The 12,760-nt window shown below is 50.3% G+C and overlaps 1 protein-coding gene across 1 annotated transcript in view; it reads right to left on the bottom strand.

Moving 5' to 3' along the window:
• CDH23 (cadherin related 23) overlaps nt 1-12,760 on the bottom strand; it is a 421,218-nt gene that overhangs the window by 378,763 nt on the left and 29,695 nt on the right. The gene's annotated exons all lie outside the window — the stretch shown is intronic.

Below are 12,760 nucleotides of genomic sequence, written 5' to 3'. Positions count from 1 at the left end.
CTCCCATTCCATCAGGGCCCCGGTCCTCCAGCAGCTCAGGAGCAGGCCTCCCTGGAGCCCAGCAGTAAAACCAGGGAAGCCACACTCACCAACTGGGAATTGTAACCTCCCATGGAACTGTCAGCCCTGGTAGTGCAGGGCCAGACTCCCACACATCACCCTTCGATGTGCATCTACTGTGCATCTGGCCTGGGGGGCATTCATCTCCATGGCTCACAAAGTAGGCTTAGAGCCATTAGACAATTTGTTCAGAGACCTCCAACTAGCAAACAGAACCAGCATCAAGACCCAAGCTGGGGTACTACCTCCCTTATCAGTAAGTGACCAGAAAAGACTCAGGGCAGTGAATAGAGCTGGAGGAAGGGATTTTTGGAGAGACTTCCACATCCCTGCCAAGATATAGGGGTGAAGGATTAAGAAAGAGCTGAGAGCTCTTAATTCTGGACCTGGAGGGGCCCCAATCCCTCTCAGCCCATGTCCCCAGTGAACAATGAGGTGACCCTACCAGATAGTTCCTGACTGACATGACATACAACACTCTACAGTCCCCTTTTGCTTGCCTTCTAATATTATACTTAAAACACCCCAATTATGACGTATGAAACAGTTATTTGAAGAATGCAAGTTTTTTTTTTTTTTTTGAGACAGAGTCTCACTCTTTCACCCAAGCAGGGGTGCAGTGGGATGGTCTCGACTCACCACAACCTCCACCTCCCAGGTTCAAGCAATTGCCCTGCCTCAGTCTCCAGAGAAGCTGGGATTACAGGTGTCGGCCACCATGCATAGCTAATTTTTTTGTATTTTTAGTAGATACGGGGTTTCACCATGTTGGCCGGGCTGGTCTCGAACTCCTGACCTCATGATCCACCTGCCTCAGCCTCCCAAAGTGCTGGGATTACAGGTGTGAGCCACCACACCTGAAGAAGAATAAAAGATTCTAAGATGTATTTGAATAATAAAGGGCAACTCATCCCCCTACACATCCTATGCCTGCATTTCCACTGCCTTGAGTTTCTGAATATTAACAGCCTATCACGGGGGCTGCAAACTGAAATGCCTACGAGGCCAGCAGGGAATTTAGATGAGGGTGATGCTGCGTGGGTGGGGACGATGGCCAGTTGGAGGCCACATGCTCTCTGTCCAGAAGTGGCAGCTGCTGATGTGTTTCAGCCAAGAGGGAATGTGGGCCCAGTGTGGCAGAGCTTCTGATTTTTCTCAATGAAAAACTAGAAATCAGGCTTTTCACATGAATTCAATTTTTAAATGTTGGCAAATAACTCAATTTGTAAGGAACACTTTGTGAGCCAAACACGATCGTGCCCAGAATGGGCATGCAGGGCCTGGCATGCATCCTACCAGGCCTTTCTCTGCACCCAAAAAATAATGTTACCATTACACACATGTACGGAGCCATGAGGTTACTGTTTACTTTGAAAATAATGGAGTCTACATAAAAGCAACGTGCTTTTTGCACATCATGAAATTCCACAGAAAGCACTCCAGGCCAACATTGCTTAGAATTACCTCCTTCTTTTTAGGAGATAATAATAGCTCATGGTATGGATGTTCCGTAATGGAGATTTCATCCCTTACCGACGGGCATTTGGATGTTTCCAGGTTCCCGCCCCCACAAGCAATGCCACCACGCACATCTCCCTGCACATACTTGTGTTGGGATTTGGCTCTTCAATTTGGTTCTCCAACAGTGGGAGTGCTTTGTCAACCAAATGCAACCTAGAGTGTGTATGTGCACTTTTACTAGATGCCGCCATATTATCTTCTGGAAAAGGCTGTGGCAATTTGCAGTCCCTCCAGCGGTAGATGAGAGGGCCTATGTGCCCACCTGGAAGTGATCTCTCTTTTAAATGGCTGCCAATCGCACACATGAAAAATGGTAGAGCACTGCTGCTTTAATTTGCATTTCCCTAACTACTAGTGAGATTGAGCAAGATGCCTTTCTCTAAACGTTCAAACCACTTTCCGTCATCTTGCATTCCCCTATCATATCCTGCAAAGAAGCTAGCCAGCACCGCCAACATTATCCCTGATTTACAAGTGGAGAAACCGAGGCACTGGGCAATTAAGTGACAATCTGACATCTCACAGTGAGTGAGTGTCTTCTACAGAAAAAACTCCAGCCCTCTGCCATTCCAAACCAGATGTTAGAAGAATTAAACAACATCTGCCAAGAACATCATCCACAAATAGTTGGGGAGAGCACACCATTCCACTGGGTGCTGCAGGAAGTTTGCAGTGAGAGGAAGGAAGGAAGAAAATGAACACTTGTTAGGCAATCCCACAGGCCAAGGATTTTCACAGGGATTATTTTTACTCAATCTTCCACAATATCTCTATGAAGTAGGTCTTCTTGTTCCCATTTTACAGACAAGGACGTTGAGGCTCAAAGAGGTCACTCTAGGACTGACCAGGTCGTCCTGAGTCTGAATCTCCTGCTATTTCCATCACACTGTGTTGCTGCTCCTGTTTCCGAACTATGTAAAAGGGGAAGGCACGGCCCCTCCCTCATGGAGCACAATACGCACCACACAAAACACACAGGATGAATGTCTGCCAGGACATGAGCGCCTGCACACAATGCACATGCGTGCATAATGCCTTTTGCTTTCCACAGTGCGGCCTCAGGTTCCAACACCACCAGGCACACTGGGCCCCCAACCTCTCTCCTTAAGTGCCTGTTCTTTCCCCATCACAGGCCATCAGACTGCCTCAGTGCCCTGATCCATCAGTCAGGGGTGGATGCACACAGCCCTAATTCTGCAGTATTGACAGGGACTGCCTCCAGAGCGTCCAGAAGCAAGGACCATCTGAGCTCCATCCTCCCCATAGAGTGAGGTGGCACCGACACTAGGTCAAGGTGGCACAGGCTCCACAGGGTAAAGCAAAGCAGCTGGGCCTGAAGGGCTCCACCCTGCTGCTGGGTTTTCCCTGAGGTCCCAGATCTTGTTATTCCTCTGGCTCCTCTGGCTATAGGAGGAAAACAAGGCCCAGAGAGAGCAGAGGCTGATGACAATGGAAAGAGACAGACCCCTAAGCCCTGACCTTCAGCCTTGGTGTGGTGAGGGACGCTGCTTTGCCTGCTGGCATTCCTCAGTACTGGAGCTGCGGCAAGCAGCATGGGTCCCCAGGGAGAGCCTGACCTCACTCTGATCTGTACAATAGCTGTTCCCCCAGGCTCCTGGCCTCCTCCCCTCCCATTCAGCACAGCCAAGTAGCCTTCTTCACCAGATGAAGCTGCTCACCCTCAGGATGGGGCCTGAGCTCCCACCAACCCTCACGTCTCCCCAGTGGATCAGGAAACACAGACACACCTTTCTGTGCTGGGCTTCCTGCTTGGACCTGGGATAGGTGCCAGAGATCTGCTCCAGAGGGACAGGCAGGGCCACAGCCAGCTGCTCCCAAATCTCCCAAGTACTGCTTAGAGCCCCCCTGCCAAGGAGACACATGGCCAGGCCCCAGAACCCTCAGACTCCAATTCCCAACATCCTTCTTCATGCCAAACTTTGTGCCGAGCACAGTGGGGGAACATAGGGTCATGAAAACACACGGCCATGACTGGAAACATGTGCTGGTGTCAAATGAGTGAAACAGACTGTCACTGCCCAGGGCCATCAGAAGAGAGAAAATCCCAGGGCTCCCAGCCTTCAGGGCTCAAGCTACACAGACATCAGATTCATAATTCTAACATTTACTGAGTCTATGTTATATGCCAGTCATTGTGATAGACAATGTACTCTACATACTGGGGCTCAGAGAGGCTGAACAACTTGCTCAAAGTCACACAGCTAATAAGTGTCAAGTCTGGATTTGAACTCCATTTTGATGGCCAGGCTCCCAGCCCCAGCCCCAGCCCCAATCCTTGTGGAGCTCAGACATGTGACCTAGGGGAGGGCCCTGCTAAGGCACCTGATAGGAAGTCCCTGGGCAAGACCCTGGCATCTGGTCAGAGAGCCTGGTGAGAATTCCAGCATGCTCACAGCCAAGGTATGCAGCAGGAGGCAAGCTGCATATGCCAGGAAGAAGGCAATGGCTAAGGTGGTGGGTGGACTCCTATTTTATCTGCCCTCCCAGGCTGTTGGCATCTCACACACATTGCCCCTAGAACCAGTAGCAATAGGAGAACGCATGCACCATCAGGGGTGAGCAGGACTCCCACCTCCTCACCCGCCACTGCCTCCCTCCACTACCTGCCCCTCGAGGCTGACACCTCTGTCCCTGGGGGAAGATCAGCAGGGCCCCCACACCCTGAGCTGTTGCAACTGGGCGGGGAACCAATCCGTCTTTGAAAGTTGTCTGAAGAGCCTGAAAACACATACACCCTGTGACCCTGCAATTCCGCCTCCAGAACTTCAGCTGAGGAAATCGCCATGGCTGTCTGTGAACACCAAGCCACAGGGATGTCCACTGCTGCGTTACTTATGACAGATACCCAACAGGGGACTGACTCAGTTGTGGGACATCCCCAGGAAGCAACAGAGGATAGTGTGTGGATTCCTAGTGTGAATGTGTGCAGGGAGTGTGTGCATACAGCACTGTGGGGTGAAGTCAGGGTGTCGTGTGAGTGGTGAGGTTACGGGAAAGTTTATTTTCTTCTACCTGCTTTCTGCATTTCGAATATCTTCTATAATAAGCATTCAATGTGTTGATGATCAGTGGCCTCACTGATGTCCCTGCCAAAATCTTGCCATAGCCTGTGAGCACATGGACAGCCCTGATTAGAAGTTCTCTCCTGCCCTCTCCTGACCTCCCTGAAGCCCAGAGTCCCAGGTGCAAACACCAGGGGAGACTATGGGAGCTGGGCACATCCTCAGCAGTCCTCTGGCCGGCACCCCTCCCTGGGCTGCTACCAGACGTTTCTAGGGACACGGACCTCCTTTCATCCTGGGCAGTGGGTCCCAGCCTGGGAGGCCCTGCCTCTCCATCCCCTGGGTCTTTCCTTGCCAGGCAAGGAAGTCTGACTGGTCTCATCACCAGGAGGGCTCCCTCATGCTCCGCCTGCAGGCAGCCATGAGCAGCAGAATGGGCTAAAACCCAGGCTCGGAGACAAGGCCCAGAGCTGACACTTAGCCCCATACTGAGGGTTCTCCTTTCCCCAGGTGAGGACGAACAGTGTGAAAGAAAAGCTTGTGCCTGAAAGCACTCACACACACATCACACATACACACACCAGACATGCTGCGCACACACTCACCACACACTCTCACACACACTCATTCTCTCACACACCACACACACACTCCACACATACACACCGTACACACACACCACACACAGACACACCCCACACACACTGCACACATACACCACACACACTCACACACACTCACACTGTCACACACCACACACTCACACACACTCACACTACACACACACCACACTCACACAACACACACATTCACACACACATTCACACGCACACTGCACACACACATATGGCACACACACACCACAAACACACTCTCACACACACCACACACACACTCTCACACATACACACACACACACACTCATACATTCATGCACACACACACAAAACTGGGTTCTGCCACCCCCTCCAGGAGATGCATCCACAAAATGTCCCTATCCCACCCCACCACACAACCCTGGAGGGTCCCTCCTATCTGTCCCCACTCCTTTGCCCAGGCTGGAGAAAACCAGGTTCCTTGCAAAGCTCCCCATGACCTATGGGGTGTCATCAAACACCTCAGAATCCCAGAAAAAAACCTAAGAGGAAGCCCGTTGAAGCCTGGTGTCCTAGACTGGAAAGCCACATTCCGTGTCACTGCTGGAGCAAGGCATACTCCCCTCTTCTGGGAAACAGGCAGTTCTGTGCCTAACTCCCCGGGCAGAGCCCACACTGTGACTGTCTCCCATCTCTGCCTACCGCCGGGTCCAGAGGTACAAGAGCAGAGAGTGCACGGCTGCCTGCCTACAGGCCCAGCAGGCAGGGGGACACGAGAGAACAGAGCAGGGGGAAGGGAAAGGGCAGGAGGGGACATCTGGGCAGTGTTTCAGTTTCTCGAGAGTGAGAGATTTTCACAGCAGGGTGCCACGATTTAGTTTGAACTGCTATGAATTCCCATAAAATCAGATGCACTCAACTTTGAATAGAAATACAGAAATGCGCTGCAGAAATCAAATACAATTTGGGGATTATTCACCACCGCTACACACAGAGAGGTTCGTGCGTGCAAGAAGGCGCCTGCAGATGACACCATTAGGGCTGCTAATGGCCAAGCCCTGTAGGTCACCGATGACCACGCTTCAAAGCCCACACTATCCAGGCCACCGCCAGGGAGGCTGCTGTGATGGAAAGAGGGGACAAGACCACCTCATGGCTATTCTGTTCTTGTGCCCTCCCTTGGATCCCTCCCAGAATCTTCCATGAGGTGGTGGCTGGGGTGGGAAGGGAGGGCATGACCTGAGACCCCCAGGGTGGGGAGCCACAGGCATCAGCTTCTCCCACATGAAGCCCAGTGTCTCTGAGTTCCCCTCACCAACTCTTTAAAAAAATCATTCAGCAAAAGATATATTTGATTTTACATTATTCTTTTGGGAAGCAGTGTACATACATAGGAAATAACTAAACAAAAGGTGTACAGCAGGAAGTGAGTCTCCTGTCTCCCCACCCCACGCCGCCTTCCCAGAGGCAACCCTTAAGGTCTCATTCCAGAAGCTCTGTATGTTCACATAACCACATAGCACATAGATCTCTATCTCTTTTTAAAGAAAATCCGAGTGGTACTCATGCTATCCGACTCTTAGCTTTTCACACGGCCATGTATCCTAAAGACTGTTCCATTTCAGTACATACTGAGTTGCCTTATTCTTTTTAGCAGCTGCAGGGCATCCTTCTACATGGGGGACCAAATTTTTTTTTTTTCTTTCTTTCTTTTTTTGAGACGGAGTTTTGCTCTTGTTGCCCAGGCTAGAGTGCAATGGCATGATCTCGGCTCACTACAACCTCCGCCTCCCAGGTTCAAGTGATTCTCCTGCCTCAGCCTCCCGAGTAGCTGGGATTACAGGCATGCACCACCACGCCTGGCTTATTTTGTATTTTTAGTAGAGACCAGGTTTCTCCATCTTGACCGGCCTGGTCTCAAACTCCTGACCTCAGGTGATCCACCCGCCTCACCCTCCCAAAGTGCTGGGATTACAGGCATGAGCCACCGCACCCAGCCTTATGGGGGACCATACTTTAACCAGTCCTCTGCTGATGGACATTTAGGATATTTTTTTTTCCTGTCCCCAAGGCTGGAGTGCAGTGGCTGGATCTCGGCTCACTGCAACCTTCACCTTCCTGGTTCAAGTAACTTTCCTGCCTCAGCCTCCTGAGTAGCTGGGAGTACCAGCGCCTGCCACGACACCAGGATAATTTTTTTGTATTTTTAATAGAGCTGGGGTTTCACCATGTTGGTCAGGCTGGTCTCAAATTCCTGACGTCAAATGATATGGCAGCCTCAGTCTCCCAAAGTGCTGGGATTACAGGCATGAGCCAACACACCCCACCTAGGCTGTTCTTAATCTTTTGCTTTGACAAAGAAAGCCATAACGAGTATATCTGTTGCTACGTCTATGTGTAGTGGTGCATTTAGAAGTAGGAAATTTTCATACTTTCATAGCTGTTGGCAAACTGCCCTCCAAAGAGGGTGCACCAAGTTATACCCCTGCCCCCAACAACAATGAGGAAAAAGCCATTTCCCCACACCTTTGCCATCACTGGGCTCTCACTCTTTTTTCGATCTCCAAAAAGATAACAGAGGCTCCTGATCTTCACATCCCCAACTCCAGCCGGGCACATAGACAAGAACGGAGTGATCAAAGTCAGCTTCCTCCTATCCCCCAGCTCACCAGCAGGGGAGCAGCCCTCAGACCCCAGCCCAGGCCTGGCATGTTGCTGAAACCTGCGCCCACCCCCTCACTGGGGTCACTGCCAGTCACCCACCCTGTGTTCTCCCTGTGCCCTCACCTGGTGGTTCCCTTCACCTGGAGCACCCCCTGGCTCAACCTTTCACACCCTGCCCTACAGCTTAAATGCCCTTCATCTATGAAGCCACCTTGGAACCCTTGGAACAGGGTTCCACCTTGGAACAGGAGGCTCAGTTCCTCTCATCCTTAGTACCTTGTTGGAGGCATCTATCCCCGATGTGTGGGACAGCTGGCCATGCCCTTGTCCTCCTGTTGCCAGAGGATCCACAGATCCTTATGAGCAGAGTCTACTTCATCTCATATAGCCATTTGCCCACTAGCAGGTGTCTCTAAAATTTAACAGATCTGGCAGTGAGCTGATTTCTTCCTTAAATAGGTTCCAGTCCTTGCCTTTCCCATCTCAGCACATTCATCTCTATCCAGCCAGTGAGTCTTCATACCTTCTTTTGATTAATTCAGTTAACGAACATCTTCCACACACCTGCTAAATATGACTTTCCTCCCTGTCCCCGATCACTATATTTCAGCCACACTACCCCTCTTGGCCTCAAACCTGCCAGCTCATTCCCACCCGCTGGCCATCACTGGGCTTGATCAGATTCTCAATCCCAGTCCTCCATTCCTCTGCAGTAGAATGACATGTCCACACCCACTCTGAGGTCTCCCATCTCTTATGCTAAGCTTGGCCATGAGACTTACTTTGGCCAACCTCCACACTAGCAGGAGCATGCACCTTCTGCAGAGGGGCTTGTCTGTTAAGCTCCTGCCATTCAGTTTGAGAAGAACACACCCCGTGCAGACCCCTGGCCCCAGAAAAGTGAGCAGGCAGAACCCATGCGTAGCCTAGAGTCAAGCTCAGTCACGCCCAGCCTAGATTTGCTGACCCTCCCTCCAGCTGACCCCTGACACATAAGCAAGAATAAATGACGGCTGTGGTGCTTTGCTGTGTAGCTTTTTCGAGATAACAATGACTGATAACACTATGGATATGACACCATAAGCAGAGGCAAGAAATGGAAAAAAATCGATAAATTGGACTTCATCAAAATGAAAAACTTTTGTGCATCAAAGGACATTATCAATAGGGTAAAAATGCAACCCACAGAAAATATTTGCAAATCACATGCCTGATGAGGGATTAATATCTAAAATATAGAAAGGACTCCTAAAACTCAACAAAACAACGCAATTGGAAAAGAGGCAGATTTCTCCATAGAAGATATACAAATGGCCAATAAGCCCATGAAACAATGCTCACGGTCACTATTATTAGGGAGCTATAAATCAAAATCACAAAGAGATACTAGTTCACACTCACTAGGATGGCTATTATAAAACACACACACATAAAACAAGTGTTGGAGGCCAGATGCGGTGGCTCATGCCTGTAATTCCAGCACTTTGGGAGGCCGAGGTGGGCGGATCACTTGAGGTCAGGAGTTCAAGACCAGCCTGGCCAATACGGTGAAACCCCATCTCTACTAAAAATACAAAAATTCGCCAGGTGTGGTGATGCATGCCTGTAATCTCAGCTACTCAGGAGGCTGAAGCATGAGAATTGCTTAAACCCAGGAGGCAGAGCTGGCAGTGAGCCAAGATTGCGCCACTATACTCCAGCCTGGGCAACAGTGAAACTCTGTCTAAAAAAAACAAAAAGAAATAAGTGTTGGTGAGCATGTGCAAAAACTGGAACCCCTGTGCATTTCTGGTGGGACTATAACATGACACAGCTACTGTAGAAAGTCGGATAACAGTTCCTTAAAAGAGTAAGCATAAGGCCGGGCACGGTGGCTCATGGTGGCTCACGCCTGTAATTCCAGCACTTTGGGAGGCTGAAGCAGGCAGATCACTTGAGGTCAGGAGTTTGAGACCAGCCAGGCCAACATGGTGAAACCTTGTCTCTACTAAAAATACAAAAATTAGCCTGGCATGGTGGCATGTGCCTGTTGTCCCAGCTACTTGGGAGGCTGAGGCAGGCAGGAGAATTGCTTGAACTCAGGAGGCAGAAGTTGCAGTGAGCTGGGATCGCACCACGACACTATTCCAGCCTGGGTGACAAAGTGAGACTCCATTTCAAAAAAAAAAAAAAAAGTAAACACAGAATTACCATATGCTCCAGGAATTCCACTTCTGGGAACATAAACGAAAGAACTGAAAGCAAAAAACTGGAACCTGTATTTGTACACCAATGTCTATGGCATCATTACTCATAATGGCCAAAACATGAAAACAAACCAAATATCCTTCAGCAGACAAATGGGTAAACAAGATGTGGTATATCCATACAATGCAATGTTACAAGGCATGAAAAGGAATGAAACCTGACGCCCGCTACAAGGAGGATGAACCCTGTAAACCTGACGCCACCAGCCAGTCACCGAGGACCACATATTATGAGTTTGTTTATGTGAGATGTCCAGAAGAGGTAAATCTGAGAGGCAGAAAGTAGATCTGTGGTTGCCAGGGGCTGGGGGCAATGGGGAGGGAGGGTAGCTAAAGGGTATGGGGTATCTTTCTATTTTTTTTTTTTTTTTTTTTGAGACAGGGTCTCACTCTGTTGCCCCCAGGCTGGAGTGCAGTGGTGCAGTCACAGCTCACTGCAGCCTTGATCTCCTGGGCTCAAGTGATCCTCCCAACTCAGCCTCTCCAGTAGCTGGGACTACAGGATGTAGTACCACTAATTTATTTATTTATTTATTTTTGGTAGAAACAAGGTCTCACTGTGTTGCTGAGGCTGGTCTCAAACTCCTGGACTCAAGCAATCCTTCCATCTCAACCTCCCACAGTACCAGGATTATAGGTGTGAGCCACTGTGCCCAGTTAGAGATATCTTTGTGAAATGATGAAAATGTTCCAAAATAGGCCGTGACGATGCTTGCACATATCTGTGCTGGCACTAATAACCATTGAATTGTACACTTTAATTGGGCATATTGGATCATATATGAATAACATATCATTATAGCTGTTTTAAAAAAATTAAAAATGAATTTAATAAACAAATAAAGCTAGTGTAGAAACCGAAGCTTATCAAAAGTAAGTGAGGTAAACCGCCAAGTTCACTCTTGGTGCAGACCCCCTTCCAATCCCCCTACTCCCCACAGCCCCACCTCTCACCCCCAGCCAGAAAGGCAGCTTGGCCACACCCAGCCCACTCCTGCCACACCTGAAGTCTATCTTCCATGGTGAGCCAATCTGGGCCAGCCAACTCATTTGACAGACAAGGAAACTGAGGCCCACAGAGGCTGCCTTCTCTGTCTTCAGACCATCAGTCCAAGAGCCAAGGATCAAAAGGAAGACCCTAGGCTCTGAGCCTGTCCCCCATTCTCTTGCAGAATGGCCCTCAGAAAGTCCTGACTCCACTCTGAAAGTGCAGAGCAGACTCGGTGCTCCCAGGCATTTTCAGCTCTGCTCTTCTCTGCCTCTCAGATGCTGACCCCATCACCACCCCCAAGTCAAGACCGTTTGCTCAGGGGCCATGCAGATGATCAGTGGAACTATGGGTGAGGCCAAGGCCACCCCTGGTGGCCACCTGTTCAACTTCCACCTGCTAATTCACTGCCAGCCCCTCCTGCCCACCCCAAGATGGAGGGGTGGGAGGGAAGCCAGGACACCCTTTCTTATTTCCCCTTCCCCCCAGTCAATGGAAAGGTTCACATGTGTCCCACATCTCCACTTCCTTCTGTCCTTTGACTTCTCTGCTTTCACTCCTTGCACCCCAAAAGCTGCCCAAAAGGAATCTCAATGCTGAGAACCCAGCAGCTTCCATCAAGCAGCTGCCAAGAGAACACCTCCCTGATGACTTTCACTCTGGAAAGCCTTTATGTACATGTGACTGCAAATCTAGACAGGGTGACGTTATGCCCATTTCACAGATAGGGGCACTGAGCACTCAGAGGATCAATTTGACACTGAGGATCAGCCAGGGAGTCAGCAACAGAGTCTAGCCTCTCATCTGAAGAGAGAGCTTCCGCCTGGCACAGAACCACACATGGGCTGCAAGGAGTGAAGGTGAGACAAACAGCATCCGACTGCTCACTCCCTGCTGTGCTCCCACCCCCACAGGAGCTCCAAACGCTGGGCTGGGGCACCACTGTCCTGCAGATGGGCAGGGCTGGCTCTAGACCAGTCACACTTGAAAGTGCAGGCCTCTCTCAGGCACCTCCCTTCCATGGGATCTAATGACCTGGGAACCACTCTTTTCTCTTTTTTCATTTTCTTTTGTTTTCTTTTATCTCTTCTTTCTTTTCCCTTCCTTTTTTTTCTTTCTCTTTCTTTTCTCTCTCTCCCACTTTCCTTTCTTCCTTCCTTCCTCCCACCCTCCCTCCCTCTCTCTCTCCCTCTCCCCACCCGCCCCCCCGCACTGTGATTTTAGCCAGGCTGGTTCCCTCCCCTTCCACCCTCACCCACTGCAGGACACCATCCACAACATTCTCCAGTCTTCATAGACACCCCCTGGGCACTCAGCCCCTATTTCTTGACCTTAGGAACAAATAGGAGTTCTCACTCCAAGCAGAGCCGCGGGTCAGTCGTGTGACCCTGGGCAAGGTGGCAGATCTCTCCAGGCCTCAGCGTCCTTGTCTGCAAAATGCAACTTGGGACGCAGCTCCCGCCTTTGCTGAGACAAGGCCCTATGACCAGAGGCCCTTCCTCCCATTTGGCATGTGGGGGCTGAGGAGCCTTCCCTGAGACCCTCCCAGCGCCCCCTCCCTGGGGCAGAAGCAGTCCCTCCACCCTGTGTCTGGGATCTCTGAGATGTGACTCATGCTGCTTTCAAGCCTGGGGTGATGCACTCGAGCTCTGCTTTGCGTGA

Source organism: Aotus nancymaae, unplaced genomic scaffold (assembly GCF_030222135.1).
Source record: "Aotus nancymaae isolate 86718 unplaced genomic scaffold, 86718_ANA_hifiasm-v0.15.2.pri h1tg000010l, whole genome shotgun sequence".
In the NCBI taxonomy this organism is placed as follows: Eukaryota; Metazoa; Chordata; class Mammalia; order Primates; family Aotidae; genus Aotus; species Aotus nancymaae.
Note: the sequence above shows the minus strand (reverse complement) of the source record. Positions and strands in the feature narration are given on the sequence as shown.